This window comes from Podarcis bocagei (genome assembly GCF_964188305.1).
Source record: "Podarcis bocagei genome assembly, chromosome: W".
Classification (NCBI taxonomy): Eukaryota; Metazoa; Chordata; class Lepidosauria; order Squamata; family Lacertidae; genus Podarcis; species Podarcis bocagei.
Genome location: NC_138131.1, coordinates 77,333,088 through 77,340,548, shown reverse-complemented (window position 1 = coordinate 77,340,548; position 7,461 = coordinate 77,333,088).

The following is a 7,461-nucleotide window of genomic DNA, read 5'->3' as shown; positions in this document are numbered from 1 at the left end:
AGCAAATCGGCATTTTTCTCTGAAGCAGGAACCGTTGTTATACTCCCAGCAAGATCTCTTGGGGGCCTTGGATTGGTATTTGGACTGTTTCACATTGTCAGACCCTTTCTTGAAGAATGGGGCAACCAACTCAGACCACACGTCATCATCTTCGATATCCCATCTAGCTGTGTCGTCCCCTGCCGCCCGCTCCCTGAATGCCTGGTCATAGGCAAGTGCCGCCTCCCCCCCCATACATGGCTTCAGCCTTTAGGATGATAAGTAGGTAGTTGGTCAGGTGCCAACCCCTGTCAGGGTAACTAGCGACTATAATACCCATGTAAGTGGTGTATGCAGTGAGCCAATTACGAAAGGTACGCTCAACACTCACTTTTTTATCTTTTTTCCTCTGCTTGGCGGATTTAGATTTTAGGCATGTCGAAGAGGCAGGGGATAGCAGATCAAACAAATCCACAAACTCCCCATTAAGGATGCGTTCCCGCAACTTCTCGCGCAGGCGAAGGCCTGGGGGCTGGTCAGTTCTTTTGAAGTTGGATTTCCTAATGCTACCTCTGGAGTCAATGCCCTCCTCACCACACAGCGCAATAGCACCATGTTCACGCCTGTGCCTCCGGTTGCGGCACCGCCAGACCCAGTGCGGCAGCCCTGGGGCGTGGGGGCCTGTAACCCAATAGCCTTTGATGCTCCCCCCCGTGTACTATCAGTGGAGCTGGACCTACCTGAGGAACTAGATGATCCAGAAGAGTCCCTCTTGGACTTGTGGCTCTCCTCCTGGATTTGCGGTGTTTCCTCCCACGATGACGCGATCTGTGCGACTTAGGGATGATGAGCGTGATGCGCCTTCCTGGACACGGCGGTCAGCGGAGCTGCTACTGCGCCCTTGCCTGCGGCTGTGAGGTGACCCAGAGCGCCCTGTGCGCGAATCCCGCTGCTCCAGGCGGCGCCTCAGCCGGGCAATGGTCCTATCCTTACTGTCTCCACGCACCGGGTGCGAGGGACTGCTACTAAGGCAGGAGCGGGTAGAGGAGGAGCTCTCTGTACATCTCGGCTTGGCAGCCGAGCCCTTGCCGGCGCGACTCGCCATGGCTAGTGGGCTTATGGACCCAAAAGACCCTCTAGGTGCTGCTGCCCTCTTGGGCGCGGTCTTCTTGGGCTGCTCCTCCCTGGTCGCACGCGCCTTACGCTGTTCAGTGGCCTGTATCTGGGCAGGCTTGGTGGACGCGCCCCTTACAGTGCCCCTTCTAATGCGGGGCGGAGAAGCAGCCTGACGCTTTGGTGGCATGGTGTGGGGCTAATAGAGTAGGGTATGCTAGGGAATCCGTAGAACAAGGGGGGGGGCAATGATTGGTAGAAAATGCCCGCTATCAATTTGCAAACACACACTAGTGATAAAGGTAAGGGTTCAAATAATGGGAGGGGAGGAGATAAGGCAAGGACTGAGTCGCAGCAGGGATCGCTACTAAAGGCTGCAAAATAAAACAAGCAATAGTTTAGAAAATCACTGCACAGATTTCAGTTGAGGTCCATGGGCAGTCTCCCCTCGTCGATAATGAGCGCGATGCCTGCTGTCCACTGCACCTGCTGGCAAGCTATGATAGTGAGATGCAAAACCAATACTTACCTGATGAGGCCATAGGTGCGCCTAAGGACCACCGAAGCATGACCGCCCCTGCAGCCAGATCCAGGATGGCCGCCGCCATGTAGTCACCGGCGCAATGGCTGCTGCCATGCGATCGCCATTGAAATGGCTGCAGACTTGGGGCCACCACTAAGCAGGCCCCACCACGGTTTATGGGGGGGTGGGGCAAGCAGAGGCACACACTGTCCCCCGGGGCCATCTGGGGGGGGAGGCGGGTATGCCCACCAGCTGCAGAGGTCCCCCCCGCCGCCGCCCAGGGGAGGTTCCAGGGTCGCCAGAGGCCTGGTGTAGGCCATATGAGGCGGCAGGGCCTCCCTGCAGCCTTAAAGGCTGACCAAAGGTGGGGGAAGGCCATGCGGTGTGGCCCGCGGCCCCCCCACGGAATGGGGGGGTGGCAGGAAGGCCCCCGCCGCCCAGGGGAGGCTCCAAAGCCGCTGTAGGCCCAGCTAGGCCGCACTATTCAGCAGAGCCTTTCCGAGGCCCGGTTACGCCTCCCGGAGCCGGGGAGGGCACGGGCCGCAGCCCGCGCCCCCACCCCCACCCCAGCGATTGTGCGTGTGGCGGGAAGGCCCCCGCCGCCCAGGAGAAGCTCCAGGGCCACCGGAGGCCCGGCTAGGCCGCAAAATGCGGCAAGGCCTCGCCGAGGCCCAGCCAGGCCTCCCTGCGGCCCAGGCAGCCCTCCGGAGCCGGGGGAGGCCGCGTGGCAGGGCCCGGGGCCCCCCCGGCGGTCGCGGGGGTGGCGGGAAGGCCCCCGCCGCCCAGGAAAGGCCCCAGGGCCGCCAGAGGCCCGGCTAGGCCGCAAAATGCGGCAAGGCCTCGCCGAGGCCCAGCCAGGCCTCCCTGCGGCCCAGGCAGCCCTCCGGAGCCGGGGGAGGCCGTGTGGCGGGGCCCGCGGGCCCCCCCGGCGATCGCGGGGGCGGCGGGAAGGCCCCCGCCGCCCAGGAAAGGCCCCAGGGCCGCCAGAGGCCCGGCTAGGCTGCAAAATGCGGCAAGGCCTCGCCGAGGCCCAGCCAGGCCTCCCTGCGGCCCAGGCAGCCCTCCGGAGCTGGGGGAGGCCGCGTGGCGGATGTTGGTTTCTGCTTTGCTTCACTGTGCAGCGAAAGGGCTTGTCACGAGACAGGTGTTTACATTCCACAGTCTGTACTGTTGGAGTTTCTCACGGGAAAGGGAAGCTGGATGTGACGTACACTGGTTTCCTGTTTTTCACTGTGTGATTCTCTCCGAGCTGTCGAGAGGATGCTTTTCTGCTCCGGCAGAGGCAAGATGTCTTTCTGTAATATACCAGCTTTGAACTGTAAATAAAGCAATATAGAGTATGCAGCACGTACTCCTCATCCTTCCGCTGGGCACGAGACTCTGCTTTAAATGAACACGTGGTTATGGGCTCCAGAAGTCGAATCGGAGTGCCGGCAAAGGATCGGAATGCAGAGGGACAGATCGGAACGGTATCTGCTCTGCGCGTAAAAGTGATTGATGAGGTATGTGCTACTGCTCCGGGCAGCCTGCCAGCTTCTAGTTAATTGCTTTATGGCTGGACTTTGAACATTTAAAGCCGTTTTGCCGGGAACAGGCAAAAGGCTCCCAGGCACAAGTCACTATGCTGGGGAAATCGAAAGTAACTTTTAAGTGCGCTTTTGGAATGAAGCAGCTGCAGCAGTGACGCAGCAAGATTTAAAGCAGCATATATGACGCTGAAGGCTAATGCCAGAGTCATGATGGCCCTTCAGGATGCTTGTGGGATTCCTACGCTCAACAAGAAAAACCATGCCGACTGGGTTCTGTATGCAGAGGCAATTCTGCGGAAAGAGGGTTTGTTTGAGGTGATTACAGACCCCCCCCCCCAGTTCCAGTTACAGATGCATGGGAAGCTAAGGATTCCAAAGCACGGGGAACGCTTACATTGATAGTATCCCCAGAAGAGCTCTGTCTATTGCGTGATAAGACCTCAGCCAGAGAAATTTGGGACGCTTTGAGAGAGGCTCACTTAAGGACAGAAGCTGGATCTACTATGTTTTACTTTAACAAGCTGCATAATATGGCTCTTGCTGAAGGTGGAGATGTGCGTTTACATCTGATGGAGATGCAAAATCTGAGACATGAGCTGCAACAGAGAGGACTGAACTTTCCAGAGGCTGTGTATTCTTTCATGATACTACAATCTTTGGGTTCAGGTTGGGAGTCTGTTGCAACCCAGATTGCTGTGCAGCCAACCGCTCAGCTGACAGTGGACTATGTAACTGCCGTGATATTGAATGAAGCGGATCGCCGGGGTGCTAGCTGCATGGGCAAGGGGGAGTCTTCACAGACGTCGTCCCTTAGTGCAGTGGAACCACCAGATGGCGCCAAAGCTTTGAAGGCAGTGAAATGCTACTCGTGTGGACGTCTAGGCCATATGAAGAGGGAATGCAGATATCCCAGGGCCAAGACAGAGCAGCGCAGCGAAAGCTCATCGCGTGGAAAAGGCCGAGGCAAAGGCAAAGGTCCGGTGTCTAGGACAACGCAGCACAAGGCTATGGTTTCACGCTTCACTCCAAAGGCTGCAGAGGTCCAGAAGACGTCTAGATCTTTCTTCGTTGTTGATTCAGCGGCAACCCACCACATGTGCAACGATAAGAGACTGTTTGTGTCTTTTACACCGCAGGAAGGTGCGATTCACCAGGCGGATGACCACACTATTCCAAGTAAAGGCTACGGAACTGTTGTTCTTCACAGTTTGGACTTATCGATACAGAATGTACTTTATGTGCCAGACGCCAATCATAATCTGCTCAGCGTTGGACAGCTGAATGAACGGAACATTGACGTGTCCTTCAAGAACAAGAAGTGCATCATCACAAAGAAAAATGATTATGTATTGCATGCTGAATATGTTGATCGTTTGTTTGTTTTGTATTATGATGATGTTGAAAAGGATGACACTTGTTGCATTGCAGGTTCTAACAAAAGTTTGCATGCAGAATGTATTCATGATTTTCATAGAAAATTTGGTCATTTGCATTTTGAGGCAGTATCTAAAATGCCTACCTTGGTTGAAGATATGACTATTAAACCCTGCAGGTACCACATGAAGTGCAAAGCATGCGCAGCAAACAAGGTGAAAATGGCTGCGAAAGGTAAGGTGTCTAGTAGGCAAGCTACAGAACCATACCAGATTGTTCATGCTGATTTGGTTGGACCACTAGCGCCCTCTTTGGGTGGAAATAGGTACTTCATGGTTCTCATTGATGCATTTTCTAGATATATTTTTGTGTACAATCTCAAACAGAAATCAGAGGCTTTTCCTAGGTTCAAGGAATTCTGTGCTTGGTTGGAAAATGTGCATGGTAAGAAGATAAAGACTCTTTTCAGTGATCGCGGGGGAGAATTCACTTCTCAGCAGTTTGAAGCTTTTCTGACTGAGAAAGGAATTCAACACGATTTGTCTAGTCCTCGCTCGCCATGGCAGAATGGACTTGCGGAACGGGCAAATCAGACATTGCTTCAAGGGTTAAAAACCTTGCTGCATGATGCCAATCTTCCAGAGAATTATTGGGCCGAAGCTCTCTCGTGTTTTGTTTACAGTTACAATCGCAGGTTATCTTCAGCGATTGGTTGTACCCCCTATGAGAAGATGTTTGGCAAGAAGCCATACATCAAACACATGAAGATTTTTGGTTCGGACATGTGGGTTCGCTCACCACAAAACTCCAAGTTAGACAAGCGTGGATTGCATGGTATCTTTCTAGGTTATCAGAAAGGGTCTTACAGAATAATGATGACTGACTCTAAGACAATAAAGCTCACGAGAAGTGTTGAGTACAATGCAAAGTGGGGGGAGAATGTGGGAATTTTCCAATGTTATCCTGATGACGGTGATAAGACTGAGGATAGTCAAAAGCAACCACAACAACCCACTGATGAAGATTCTGAGTCTGAATCTGAAACTGAATCGGGTGATTCAGAGGATTTCAAGAGTGCGAAAGCCTCTATGCGACCCTCTGAAAGCTCTGATCAAGAATTGGAGGAACCATTGTTCACAATAGGTCGTTTTTCTCCTAAGAAGGAAGAGGAGAATGTTGAAGACTTAAGGCTAATTCATAGGTCACAGAGAGCCACAAAAGGCAAACCTCCAAAGAGATTTGCTGATGAGTTTGCTACAATAGCAGTAACAGCTGTTAAAAGCTCCAAGAAGGTATTTGAACCTTCAAGTTTCCAAGAAATCCAGGGTTTGGATTCAAAGGAAGCTGAGCCATGGTTAAATGCCATGAAGGCTGAGCTTGATTCCTTAGAAAGGAACAAAACATGGGAACTAGTTCCAGTAGTTCCAGGAATGAAACTGCTTGGAAGCAAATGGGTCTTCAAAGCGAAGACAGATCAAAATGGCAAGATAGTCAGACACAAAGCCAGATTGGTAGCCAGAGGTTTTGCACAGGTACCAGGTGAGGACTATCACGAGACCTACTCACCCACAGTGAGATATGAAAGCATTAGGCTTATGCTCAAGCTAGCTGCAGAGGAAAATTTACACATTAGTCACCATGATATTAATACAGCTTTTCTGTACGGATCTCTGAATGAATCACTTTATATGCTTCCACCTGATGGCGTACAGGTAAAACAGGGATTTGTTTGTGCTCTGAAGAAATCCCTTTATGGTCTCAAACAAAGTGCACGGTGTTGGCACACAAAACTCACTGAAGTATTGTTTTCTCTAGGTTTTCAGCAAGGGAAAGCTGATCCATGTGTATTTGTCAAAGAGGAGGGGCAAAAGAAACTGTACTGTTTGTTTTATGTTGATGATTTATTATTCTTTTGGAAAGATGTCGCAATGTACAATAACGCCCTAGCTCAACTAAAAGAGCACTTTGACATGAAAGATCTTGGTGACGTAAACAACTACCTATCTCTGGAAATAGAGAGAGATCAAGATGGTAACATTCTAGTACACCAGTCACGAAAAATTGCTGATGTGTTAAGCAAACTAAACCTGATGGATGCTAACCCTGTAGACACACCGATGACAACAGGTTATCAGGTAGATGACACTGAAGAAGCGTTTTCTGACACTACACTGTACAGAAGTGTTCTAGGCAAGCTAAACTTCATTGCCAGATGTTCAAGACCTGACATTGCTGTTAGCTGTAATTTGCTAAGCAGACAAGTCAACAATCCTAGTGTCAAGGATTGGAAAGCTCTGAAACGCATAGCGCGGTATTTGAAAGGCACTATGCATTACAGACTGAGACTTAACAATCAGAAGTCTGGTGGTCTTGAGATATTTGCAGATGCAAGTTTTGGAAGTGACACTGCAGACAGGAAAAGTACGTCTGGAGTTTGCTACATGTACAATCAGGGTCTGTTTGATTGGTCTTGCAAGAAGCAAACAACAGTTAGCTTAAGTACTTGTGAAGCTGAACTGAATGCACTGTCTTATTCACTTAAGGATTGTGAATGGTTGTTACAATTGTGCAAAGACATGAAAATTCCTGTCAAATGTCCAATCCAGGTTTACCAGGACAACAAAGCATGTTTGGCTTTGCTGAATTCGGAAGGTTGTAAGCAAAGCACGAAGCACTTGCAATTGAAGGTGCAACATGCTAGGGAATGTATTCAGAAGGGACTCGTAACGGTGTCCTATATGCCAGGTAATGAAATTCCTGCTGATGTATTGTCCAAGATTATATCAAAGGATCAACACTGTACCTATGTACAGAAGTTGGGTTTGTACTGATATTGTACGAACACGCTGCCCAGTGATGTTCACAGAAAGGGGGAGGATGTTGGTTTCTGCTTTGCTTCACTGTGCAGCGAAAGGGCTTGTCACGAGACAGGTGTTTACATTC